This window comes from Oncorhynchus nerka, linkage group LG26, assembly GCF_034236695.1.
Source record: "Oncorhynchus nerka isolate Pitt River linkage group LG26, Oner_Uvic_2.0, whole genome shotgun sequence".
Lineage (NCBI taxonomy): Eukaryota > Metazoa > Chordata > Actinopteri > Salmoniformes > Salmonidae > Oncorhynchus > Oncorhynchus nerka.
Genome location: NC_088421.1, coordinates 14,011,785 through 14,024,929, shown reverse-complemented (window position 1 = coordinate 14,024,929; position 13,145 = coordinate 14,011,785). Strand labels below are relative to the sequence as shown.

The window sequence follows — 13,145 nt, the reverse complement described above, 5'->3', positions numbered from 1 at the left end:
CCCTTCTCCTCCTCTTCCTCCTCCTCCTCCTCCTTCTCCTCCTCCTTCCCCTTCCTCCTTTTCCTCTTCCTTCTCTTCCTCCTACCCCTCCTCTTCCCCTTCTATAACCTCTTCCTTCTCCTCCATCCTCCTTTCCCTTCTTCTCCTCCTTCTTCCCCTTCTCTCTCCTTCTTCCCCTTCCTCTTCCTTCTCCTCTTCCTCCTTTTCCTCTTCCTTCTCCTACCCTCCTCTTCCTGCTCTTCCTCCCTTACCTCCTCATCTTCCTTCTCCTCCTTCCCCTCCTCCTCCTCTTCCTTCAACTCCTCCTCTTCCTTCTCCCTCCCCTTCCTCCTTCTCCTCCTCCCTCCGCTTCTCTTCTTCCTCCTCCGCTCACCTCAGGTGCTGCTTTAGTGTCTGCTATTTTCCTGCGTGGCCGTAAGAGTCTCTTCCTGCTGTGTATGTGGTACATCTTCTCTGCTGCTCCCCAGGACTTGGGCTTGTCATCGGGGGGAATGGTGACGCCATACTCCCAACCTGGTATACAACACACACAGTGACAAACGGTATACAGAGTCAGAGGACATTCAGCTTTATACTGTAGTATCATATTGGTTATAATAGGTCAAGTCAAAATACTGTACAGAAGAGGTGTATCAATTAAATTGTATACAATACAGTGCCATATTGTTCTACATATGATAATGCAATCCTTAAACAATATTGATTGTTTGATTGAAACAAGTATACACCAGTACATTATAAAATCAATTCCAGTGTTATCATCTGGGTTATGAAGGAGGATAATTCCACTGCTTCTTTACCTTTCTCATCCACAGCCCTGTTGCTGTCGAAGCTCCAGTCATCCTCCCACTTCCAGCCAGCAGGACACTCTATCTCCCCTGGACTCTGGCTCTTCTGCCCATTCTACACAGAACAGTCACAGTCAGTCATTTCCGACATTACACAGTGGCTGTATATCAACATGTGACAATGACACCACATTACAACATCAAAACAATACAGAGACGCACTGTTTATAAAAGTAGGGAAGTAGCACTCTATTTTCCCCTCTGGGTATTCTGTGTGGGATGGATTGATTCACATTGGTTTCTAGTCTCCTATCAAGTATTTAACTAAGCCTCTCTATATATGGGATTCATTGAAACAAGCACAATTGTGGTAAAAGGTAGCTGTCTGTGTAAACTCCCCGACATCAAAACAATAGGCATCACAGTTTGAAAACATCAAGGCTACGCAGCTTAGCCTGAAATCCAGACCTGTTTTCATTCCTAGTACTCGGTGTCATATGCCAAACAGTCTGGACATTTGGCAATTTCAACGTTCAATATCCAGAATTGTAAGAACAACTATAAATACTGTTAAAGAACTTTTATTTTATTTTTAGCTACAATTCTTGGCATGACAAGGAGAGACAAAAAGTGGAATGGTACCCAGGCTATATGCAGCTGTCTTGACAAGGGACACATGACTTAAAACAAGACAGTAAGTGATATGTGCATAAAATGAATCCATGGAAGAGCACCTGTCGCTACTTAGTCTAGTAGATCAAATTGCATAGGAAACAGACTAAATGGCTTCAGTTCCGTTGGCCTCTTTTCGTAAGAAAATTCATTAATTCCCCTAAAGGGAGAATTAATGTGACACTGAGGGGTCAGCTTAACTTCTCAGTGTTACATATTTCTTCCCTCTTCCCTCTTGTAGATAGAGGGGTCTGAGTATAGGCGACAGGGTTGTCTCTAGCAATAGTGTGTGTATCTGTGTGTGTTGCTCTGTCTCACCACGTCTGTGAAGGGGTCGGCAGCAGCCTTCCACTCCCCGCCAATGAAACGTGTCTCGTTCTGGTAGACTTCGTCTGTGAACTCTGTGTGCCCCGCGTCTGCTTCTGTTAGCAGGCTGAATAACACAGACACACACGTTTGTTTGACTATCCATGTGTGGACCAAACAATTAATTCCCATTCAAAATCCTATTTTCCTTAACCCCTAACCCTAACCTTAATCCAAACCCTAACCCTAACTCCTAAACCTAACCCTAATTGTAACCCTAACCCTAAACCTAACCCATAAGCCTAAAATAGCCTTTTTCCTCGTGGGGACCGGCGAAATGTCCCCACTTGTCAAAATGTTCCTGGTTTTACTATCCCTGTGAGGACTTCTGGTCCCAACACGGTTGGTAAAAACCAAACACAGACATACACATCACAAATAGCGGGCTTGATCCCACTAACCTATCGAGTACTGGCAGCTGGAGCTTAGACAAGGAATGCTCACCTCTAGTGGAAAGAAGGTAGGATTGAACCACTGAAGAAATGTCTTGAAAAAGGTCAAATCAACCAAATCAACCAAATCAATCAAAGTTCAAATCAACGGGGTAACCGTATCTGGGGAAAAGTCAAATCAACCAAATCATTGAGGTAACTGTCTGGGGAAAGGTCAAATCAACCAAATCAATGAGGTAACTGTGTCTGGGGAAAGGTCAAATCAACCAAATCAATGAGGTAACTGTGTCTGGGGAAAGGTCAAATCAACCAAATCAATGAGGTAACTGTGTCTGGGGAAAGGTCAAATCAACCAAATCAATGAGGTAACTGTGTCTGGGGAAAGGTCACATCAACCAAATCAATGAGGTAACTGTCTGGGGAAAGGTCAAATCAACGGGGTAACCGTATCTGGGGAAAAGTCAAATCAACCAAATCATTGAGGTAACTGTCTGGGGAAAGGTCACATCAACCAAATCAATGAGGTAACTGTCTGGGGAAAGGTCAAATCAACGGGGTAACCGTATCTGGGGAAAAGTCAAATCAACCAAATCATTGAGGTAACTGTCTGGGGAAAGGTCAAATCAACCAAATCAATGAGGTAACTGTTTGGGGAAGTGTTTCTATAGGAGTACTATGAGGGGGCTGGTGTTGTGCACTCCTGACTCAGAGGCAAACAATGAGGACTTAGGTGGAGTGGATGAGGTGGAAATGGGACTATTGTGTACTGAGTACTATACTCAGTACTATGACTCTCTGCACATCAACAGAGACGGAAAGAGGATGATTCCCTAACCACAACCACAGACAATGCCAGACCAAGCTAGATTCGTGTGGGTGGGCTAGTCCAACTGAAATGTAAACTACTGAAAACAAACAATGAAAACAGGAAGTTTCTACTTAAATTCAATTATTTATAGCGCTAGAGATCTCCTGCTCACCATCTATCAGGGTCCACAAACTTCTGTGTGTCTGTGTGAGTTTGTGTGAGTGTGTGTGGATATGAGTATAAGTATGCGTGTATGAGTGAGTATGATTGTGTGTGTGTGTGCGCGCACATCGTACATGTGTTTGTGTGTGTGTTTAAGCATGCCAACAGGTCACTCTCACCCTCTCTCGGGGTCGACGAACCACTCGCCTTCCCACTCCCACGCCCTGGGGGGCATGAAGCGCTCCTGTTTCAGCTTCACCTTCCCAGTCACGTCAGAGAACTTATGCCGGCACACCAACCCTGTGGTGCCCCACTTCCCAAACACCTGGGCCTGGTTCTCATACTGAGGGTGAAGAGTGAGAGCGAGAACGAGGGGGTGAAGGAAAAGAGATTCATCAACATAGTTAAGACCAGCTTTAGTACTGTAAAACAAAGCATTGCCACAAAACCCATGTGAATAACAATAATAATACCATTTCTGCGAACACACTGAAGGTTCCCTCTGAGAAGCTGTTGAACTTCTTCTCGTGGGCAGAGAGGCCCAGCCACATGTTGACACGGAGCTGGACAGGGATCTTCACGCCTTTGTTTTTGTCCATGGGGTACTGTCCGAAACAAACAAACAACAAAACTAAATACTATACATCGGGGTTGAGCGGTATACATATTTTAATATCTAGCACTAATCGGTGCTAGCTACCTTCAGCTAACCAGCTAATGTTTAGATTATATATTGAAATTATATTTTGAAAATCCTACCTGGGTTATTTCGAAATACACTGGTATTTGGTATATACGGTGTATCGTCCAACCCTACTGTACATCACCTATGAAAACGCCAAGTAGCTAACTGCATGTTATCTCCGAATGTTTATGCCATATCTGAGGTTTAAACCAATGCGTTTAAACATATCCGCCCCCTGGACTCTTCCTCTCTTCGCACTCCGACAGACATTGTCATTGGACATTGACACAAAACTGATTGATTATGAGCCTCTTTCCTGCAGCCAAAACTGAGAAAAACTAGTTGAAAGGACATCAGTTTCTGATTATAATGACGTCTTTTCAACCAGTTTCGCTTCAATATCCACTAACAATGTCTGCGGCATCAGTTTTAAGTCTCTGTACACCTTAGTAATAACTGCATGAAGACTGTCTTGGTCCTGCTGCAGTATTCCTGTACTATTATCATACCACTATACCAGAGGTAGGCAATTAGATTCAGCAGCGGGCTGATTGTTGTCGGATCGGATGGTCGGGAGCTGGAACATAATTAGAATCATTTGTACACTGCAAATTAACCACAACTAATTCCAAAAAGAAATTGTATTTGAAAATAATAATTTCATACCTTGATTACATTGAGACATGATCTCGTCACTTTTTTTATTTGTGTGAATACTTGGGTACAGAATACCTAAATTAATCATTTTTTTACAGATTTTTAAAATGTTTAAATAAAACAATAATTGTTTTTTTTCATAAAAACCGTTGAGTGGGGGTGGGGGTAAAAAAAATCACTTACGGGCTGGTTTTAGCTCGCCTGACACCTGTTGCTGACCCCTGTACTATATGTAACAGATGTGAAATGGATAGCTAGTTAGCGGTAGTGCGCGCTAATAGTGTTTCAATCGGTGACATCACTCGCTCTGAGACCTGAAGTAGTTGTTCCCCTTGCAGAGGGCCACGGCTTTGGTGGAGCGATGGGTAACGATGCTTCGTGGGTGTCAGTTGTCTATGTGTGCAGAGGGTCCCTGGTTCGAGCCCGGGTATGGGCGAGGGGAAGGAAGTTAAACTGTTACAAATACTTAAGCAATAAGACCTGAGAGGGTGTGGTATATGGCCAATATACAACAGCTAAGGGCTGTTCTTACGCATGACGCAACACGGAGTGCCTGGATACAGCCCTTATATTGGCCATATACCACACCCCCTCAGGCCTTATTGCTTAATTATACCACTACTACTACTTAAACAAGTACTACTACTATTAGCACTAATATTACTAATACTAGTGATAATAGTAGTAGCATGATCAGTAGTCTCTGTTCTCCATCATATTACCTGCATTAAGATAGTATGGGTCCTGCCGTAGAATTTGCCTACCATTATCATACTGCTACACTTACTACTACTACTACTACTAGTACTACTACTACTACTACTATTATCACTAGTATCAGTCTGTTCTCCATCCTAGTACCTGCATGAAGATGGTCTGTGTCCTGCCACAGTATTTCCCACAGGCCTGCTCACTGTAGGTGGAGTAGAGGATCTGATTGGCTGGAAGACGGGCGTACGCCACCCTCCTCTCTCCACGCAGCATCCAGATCACCACGTCAGGCATACTGTTCTGGGGCTGAGGGAAGAGCGAAACACAGGTATGAAAGAGAGATTATTAAGAGATGGGCAGAGAGAGAGTTTTCCGTTTATAGTAGTAGAGAGAGAGAGAGAGAGAGAGAGAGAGAGAGAGAGAGAGAGAATTCAATTCACAGGCTGGTACGTGTGCTCAGGGTTCAAATTGAGTGGGCTTGGCACTCCCATAACAAGTCATGGCACCCTCAAAATAAGCCCTTACTTTAAGGACATTCCAATAATTCATGTGCTATTGAACCCTGAATGTTGTGAGAATGTCAATGTCTTGTTGCTCCTGACCTCCTCTCCAAGCTGTTTCAGTCTCTCCAGCCAGTCCTCGATGTCTGTCAGAGTGGCTATAACGTCGGTGGCCTCCTCCTTCAAGCGTTTGGCCCTCTCCCTGATGCTGGCCACCGCCGAATCACGCAGCTTCTTAATCTGGACGTCCAGAGCCGTCAGGTTGGGCCTGCCCTCAAGCTCTGGTACCTGAAAGCTATCAGAAGCTAACATGAGGCTACAGAAACTATACTGAAGCTATCAGAAGCTTTAAAGCTAGAATAACCTATATGACGCTATAAGAACCTAGCATTAAGCAATCAAAACCTAGCATAAAGCTATCAGAAGCTAGTGTTCAACTATCAAAACGTATCACGAAGCTATCAGAACCTAGCATGAAACTATTACAACCTCACATTAACTAAAGAATGTGAAGCTAGGGTGAAGCTATCACAACCAAGCACAAAGCTACCAGAACCTAGCATGAAATTATCACAACCAAGCATTAAGTTATCAGAACATATCATGAAGCGATCTGAATCTAGCATGAAGTTAGGATAAGTTAGAAGGAAGCTAACAGAACCTAGCAAGAAAGTATCATAAGCTGAGATACGATAGATGAATGTCTTACTTGTTCAGATCCTCAATCATGTGGTCGATGAGTTTGAGCCAGATCTCAGCCAAGCGCGCCTCTGAGACTTTGGCAAGGATGGCTGTTCTCAAAGAAGTGAGGTTGGATTCCTGGAAGAAATGACAACAAAATAACAAAGTTGCAACAACTGAGAATTATCCCATGATTGGTTGATTAATTATTTGATTGGTCGATTTGTTGGAAGTGTTTCTCACCAGTCTGTCTGCGATGTAGAGGATGATGTTGACTGAATCCAATCGGTGGCTAATGTCTTCCCAGAAGGATGTGAGGATGACAACAGGTTTGGTGTCAGCCCAGGGCAGGTAATAGTAGTGGTTACCTACAGGAGAAACAGAACTAAGTCATATCCAGGTCAAGCTGCAGAGTGGTATATACCTGTACTACTTGACAATTTAGTCCTGCTGTATGGGGATGTCTCTACTGCACTGGGAACAGCAATGCACTTTTGATAGGAATGAGAAGTATTCAGAAAGTATTCAGACCCCTTTATACTTTTCCCACATTTTGTTAGGTTACAGCCTTATTCTAACATTGATTTAAAAAAATATTCCCCCTCATCAATCTACACACAAGACCCCATAATGACAAAGCAAAAACAGGTTTCTGAATGTCCTTGAGTGCCCCAGCCAGAGCACGACTTCAACCCGATTGAACATCTCTGGAGAGCCCTGAAAATAGCTGTGCAGCAACACTCCCCATCCAACCTGACAGAGTTTGAGAGGATCTGCAGAGAGAATTGGGAGAAACTCCCCAAATACAGCTAAGCCAACCTTGTAGCGTCCTACCCAAGAAGACACAAGGCTGTAGTCGCTGACAAAGGTGCTCCAACAAAGTACTGAGTAAAGGGTCTGAATACTTATGTAAATGTCATATTTCCATTTTTTATTTTTAATAAATTAGCAAACATTTTCTAAAAACCTGTTTTCGCTTTGTCATTATGGGGTACTGTTTCTAGATTGCTGAGCAATTTGCTTTATTTCATCCATTTTAGAATAAGGCTGTAACGTAACAAAATGTGGAAAAAGTCAAAGGGTTTGAATACCTTCCGAAGGCACTGTATGTTTTCCTGTTTTCGTATGCATGACTGTGTATAGTTGGTCTGCCTTGTGCCTTTAGAATTGATAGATAAACAAACACATGCTCTCGAGACATGGGTGCTAAAAAAAGCTTTATTTTGTAAACATTCAGCTATCAGGTCTAATCAAGGTCTAATGTGTTGGCACTGGGCTGGAACAATAGCTAGCACACCAGGAGGGTACCCATCAGGACTGAAGAACACTGGTGTGTAGTCTAGGTTTTCTCACCGTCAAACACAGCACAGCTGTATTGGGTTGTGGATGCCAGTGGCATGCAGGTGGAGTCCAGCTTGTTGCCGTAGTTACCGATGCTGACCTCGAACTGGATTGGCTCACCGGGCTCCTGGAGCATGCAGGAGCTGTGGAACACAGCACACAGCGAGAACTTCCTCCTCCGCTGGTACTTCTGAAAGCACAAACAAGAGGTCAGGGGTTAATTCCAGTGTACATTCATTAAAGGTGTGTTATTGCGGGACTAAAACAAAATTGGATTTGGAAACACTGGTCTACACACAAGAAATCTGGATGGAGGGTAAACTTTTCCCTTCTAGCTTTCTCTGTATCCATTTCTCATCAGTTCTTCTCTACGTTTTGCAAGTTTCGTACCAGGGTTGGTCAATTCGAATTGAAGGAAGTCAATTCCGGAAGTAATTTGAATTACTTTTGAAGTAAATAGCTTCTACCTTACAGTTTTTTGAGAAGTCAGAGAAAATATATGCCCTTTTTTTAAATGATTGAACTGGAATTTCAAATTACTTCTTGATTTGACTGCCTTCAATTGGAATTGACACCATCCCTGTTTCAGACCTTTATTAATACATGAAGCAACAATATCCCAGCTATGACAGGGTCCCACCCTCTCTGTGTACCTGGACCATCAGGATGTCATCACTGGAGATGTTGTCCAGCTTCCTGTCAGCTTTGCCATCCAGTTGAGTGGAGAGCTCGATGAGGACTCTGCCCCTGTAGGCCACCCCTTCACCCTGGTTGGTAGGTAGACAGACAGACAGACAGACAGACAGACAGACAGACAGACAGACAGACAGACAGACAGACAGACAGACAGACAGACAGACAGACAGACAGACAGACAGACAGACAGACAGACAGACAGACAGACAGACAGACAGACAGACAAAACAACATGATACTGTAATTGTGTTGCTACACAAGATGTTCTTATCAACACAGGAAATTACTTGAGAAAAAAAAATTGAGAAGGAAAATTCAGCTTAATAACAATTGTGTTAGACAACTGTACTGTGTGCGTTAAAGCTATTATCCAAGTTGAACTAGAACCGGACAATCTGGATTTGAGGAATGGGAGTATGAAACGTGGCAATCCCACGTGTTATACATTGAAGAGGGGGGGATACCTGTATGTTTTTATGTTTTATAGAATAGATAAGTTTGCCAAGAAACTCAGCAGAAAAGAGAATACTGATCTAAACCAGATGTTCCTTGCCTATATAAGCTAAAATGTATTTTTGTCTAAGAGAGAGCAATGCTGGCTACGTCCAGAAAATGTCTCCCCTGCACAGGCCACTATTGAATAAACCCTGGGTGAATGCTTAAAAGTTTTCTTGACTACAAGAGCTAATTTTCTACAACAATTTCAATTCGGAATCTTAATAATTACATGTTCCTGTGAGAGAGATGTGCATGTTAGATATGCAAATATTTACAATAGGAAATAACAAAACATCCTGCCAGAGCTGAACCACTTGTCCTCAACCCCAGGGATGGTCTTACCTTGCCAAAGTTGAGTTCCTCGTACGGGTCTGGGAGGCCAGTGAACTCCCTGGGACTGCCGTACAGGTTTAGGTAGCAAGGCCCAAACGCTGGGAGGAAACCCACCTCTGCCTCCCCACTGCTCACTGAAATAAAAAGGCAGGTTCTCTTTGTGAAATGGTTTGAATTCATGTAATATTTTCTCCAGTCCATTGCCAAGTACAGTGTAAATGGCCTGGCGGCGAGACTCAAACGACGAGACTCAACAAAACAAATCAAATGTTATTGGTCGTGTGTACATATTTTGCAGAGGTTATCGAAGAAGTAGTGAAATGCTTATGTTTCAAGCTCCAACAGTGCAGTAATATCTAACAATACAAAACAATACAGACAAATACAAAACCATTTTAAAGAAAGAAATGTAGAAATATCAGAATGAGTCTGGAATAGAAATATACTGTATATACTGTATGTGTGTATATAATGGTGTGTATAGACGGTATGGACAGTATATGAATAGACAACGTGTGTACAGCAGTAGTTATACAGGATGAGCCTTGACTAGAATACAGTATATACATATGAAGTGGGTAAGACAGTGTTCAAGTGACCTGTGTTCAATGACTAAGTACATACAGTAGGCCAGCAGTCTCTAAGGTGCAGGCTAGAGAGTACAGAAACAGTGACTGTACATACAGTAGGCCAGCAGTCTCTAAGGTGCAGGCTAGGCAGGTGGTAGAAACAGTGACTAAGTACATACAGTAGGCCAGCAGTCTCTAAGGTGCAGGCTAGAGTACAGGGTGGTAGCCAGGCTAGAAACAGTGACTAAGTACATACAGTAGGCCAGCAGTCTCTAAGGTGCAGGCTAGAGTACAGGGTGGTAGCCGGGCTAGAAACAGTGACTAAGTACATACAGTAGGCCAGCAGTCTCTAAGGTGCAGGCTAAAGTACAGGGTGGTAGCCAGGCTAGAAACAGTGACTAAGTACATACAGTAGGCCAGCAGTCTCTAAGGTGCAGGCTAGAGTACAGGGTGGTAGCCAGGCTAGAAACAGTGACTAAGAAACAGTGACTAAGTACATACAGTAGGCCAGCAGTCTCTAAGGTGCAGGCTAGAGTACAAGGTGGTAGCCGGGCTAGAAACAGTGACTAAGTACAGGGCAGGCTACTGGGCAGAGGCCGGCTAGGGGTGACTATTTAACAATCTGATGGTCTGGAGAGGGTAGCTGTTTTTCTATTATTTCCCCACGTTTTTTGTGTGTTTTTTTAAACATGGTAATACAACGTGGTCTGGTGCCTACGCTACATCTGTAGTCAAACTTTAGTATTTGCAAATGCTGCCCCTGTTTGACAAAAGCAATAAAAATAAAACGTTTGATTGTCACACACCAGAGAGATGCAGTGAAATGTGTTGTTTTATAGGGTCAGCCATAGTAGTAAGGCACCCCTGGAGCAAATTAGGATTACGTGCCTTGCTCAATGGCACATGGTCGGCTCGGGTATTCAACAAGGGACCTTTCGGTTTCCGGCCCAAGACTCTAACCGCTAGGCTACCTGCCACCCTATAGGGAGGCCTCATACAAAAAGATGATGGTTCTTTACCTTCAGATGACAGATTGGTGCAATTTTCTGCAGGTGTATCTGTTTGAAGGGACAGATGCAATGTGGATGAGACAGGGAATACACACACACACACACACACACACACACACACACACAAAGAGTGTGAGAGTGAGAAAGAGCGATTTCATACCTTCAATCTCACCACCAGATGAGGCTATTTTGGTCAGATTTAGAAATGTGGTTCCTATCACATCATTCCTGGTCAGACGATCCCTGTGTGAAAAGTTTGATACATTGTTAATAAATGCTCCTACGATATCCATGTCTTTAAACTCAAAGTAGCAGCATTTAAAAGTGACGGTATACATGAATGTGGATAGTGTAATAAACAGTAAACCGTTATAACACTTGTTTGAAAAAGTCTTACCAGTCAAATACAGTCAACTTGATGCTTTCACACATGGATGGGAACTAAAGAGGGAAATGAGAGCATGTTGTGTTCGTCTGGCTTCCATTCATTTCATCCATTTGTGTTGTGGTGTACTACATGTAATACGAGAGAGCTAGTTCACACCTTGACCTGAAGGTTGATCAGCTGGTTCCACTCAGGATTGGCATTTTTCTCTATGATTTTGGTGCACAGCTGAAACCAAAACAATGTCATCATTAAGCAACATCAAACCAAAGATATGAAAATGTTTACCTAATGACTTGCATTCTAGGAGTTCTGAGTCTTAGCTTTACCTTCTTGCCAGCGAAGCTGACCTCCAGAAATGGATCAACTAAGTTTTTCGTATCGCCTTCCCCTCCAAATACTTGTTTCACAGTCTGTACAAACGCATCATCCACTGTAAGGTGGAATGAATGGATATTAACATACACCAACATGAAAAATAACAGACGTTAAATCAACGTTTTGAAAGAATAGGCCCACTGATAACAATGTTGGATTACTTGAAATGAATTTCCAGATTCAAAAATAACCCTTAATCACTTGGTGTTTGCAGATACGTACAATCAATATGGTGTTGGCTGTTCATACTAACTTTTTCCATATTGCTTACACGTTTCCTTTACCTAGAAAAATGCATACCCAATGGGGTAGGGGGTAAGGGGGAAGTGGTAGGTGGAAGAAACAAGAGGTTTTGGGATAAGGAAAGGGGCAAGAGGTTGTTTTTGGACTGGACTAAATGATACTATGCTGCTGATGGAGGAAGAAGGGTGGAAGATGGAGAAAGAAGGAATATACACGTACTCTGAGGCATGTCCTCTGCACGGTACACCTTCAGGTTGAGAGTGACCAATCTGAGTGTTACCCCAGCAGGCACCAACAGATTACTCTCTATGTCATCTTGCTCCTCGTTCCGCTCTCTCTTCTCAGTCTGAACACCCAGGAGAGGAGAGGAGAGGAGAGCCTTGATGAAATATTATGTGTGTTCTATGTAGTTGTATAACATATTGATATTGTATGCACATTCTACTAAACTCAACCCTTTTTCAGGACCCTGTCTTTCAAAGATAATTCATAAAAATCCAAATAACTTCACAGATATTCATTGTAAGGGGTTTAAACACTGTTCCCAATGATTGTTCAATGAACCATAAACAATTAACAACATGCACCTGTGGAACAGTCGTTAAGACACTAACAGTTTACAGACGGTAGGCAATTAAAATCACAGTTATGAAAACTTAGGACACTAAAGAGGCCTTTCTACTGACTCTAAAAAACACAAAAAGAAAGATGCCCAGGGTTCCTGCTCATCTGCGTGAACATGCCTTAGGCATGCTGCAAGGAGGCATGAGGACTGCAGATGTGGCCAGGGCAATAAATTGCAATGTCCATACTGTGAGACGCCTAAGACAGCGCTACAGGGAGACAGCGCTACAGGGAGCCAGCTGATCATCCTCGCAGTGGCAGACTACATGTAACAACACCTGTACAGGATCGGTACATCCGAACATCACACCTGCGGGACAGGTACAGGATGGCAACAACAACTGCCCGAGTTACACCAGGAAATCACAATCCCTCCATCAGTGCTCAGACTGTCCGCAATAGGCTGAGAGAGGCTGGACTGAGGGCTTGTAGGCCTGCTGTAAGGCAGGTCCTCATCAGACATCCCCGGCAACAACGTCACCAATGGGCACAAACCCACCGTCGCTAGACCAGACAGGACTGGCAAAAAGTGCTCTTCACTGACGAGGGATGATGGTCGGGTTCGTGTTTATCGTCGAAGGACTGAGCGTTACATCGAGGCCTGTACTCTGGAGCGGGATCGATTTGAAGGTGGAGGGTCCGTCAT

At 43.4% G+C, this 13,145-nt stretch overlaps 1 long non-coding RNA gene and 1 pseudogene across 1 annotated transcript in view; one reads left to right on the top strand and one right to left on the bottom strand.

The window, feature by feature from the left end:
* The window catches only part of LOC135564660 (uncharacterized), a 529,018-nt gene that overhangs the window by 272,357 nt on the left and 243,516 nt on the right, over positions 1 to 13,145 (top strand). The window lies entirely within an intron of this gene.
* LOC115110877 (myoferlin-like) overlaps positions 1 to 13,145 on the bottom strand; it is a 52,389-nt pseudogene that overhangs the window by 21,884 nt on the left and 17,360 nt on the right.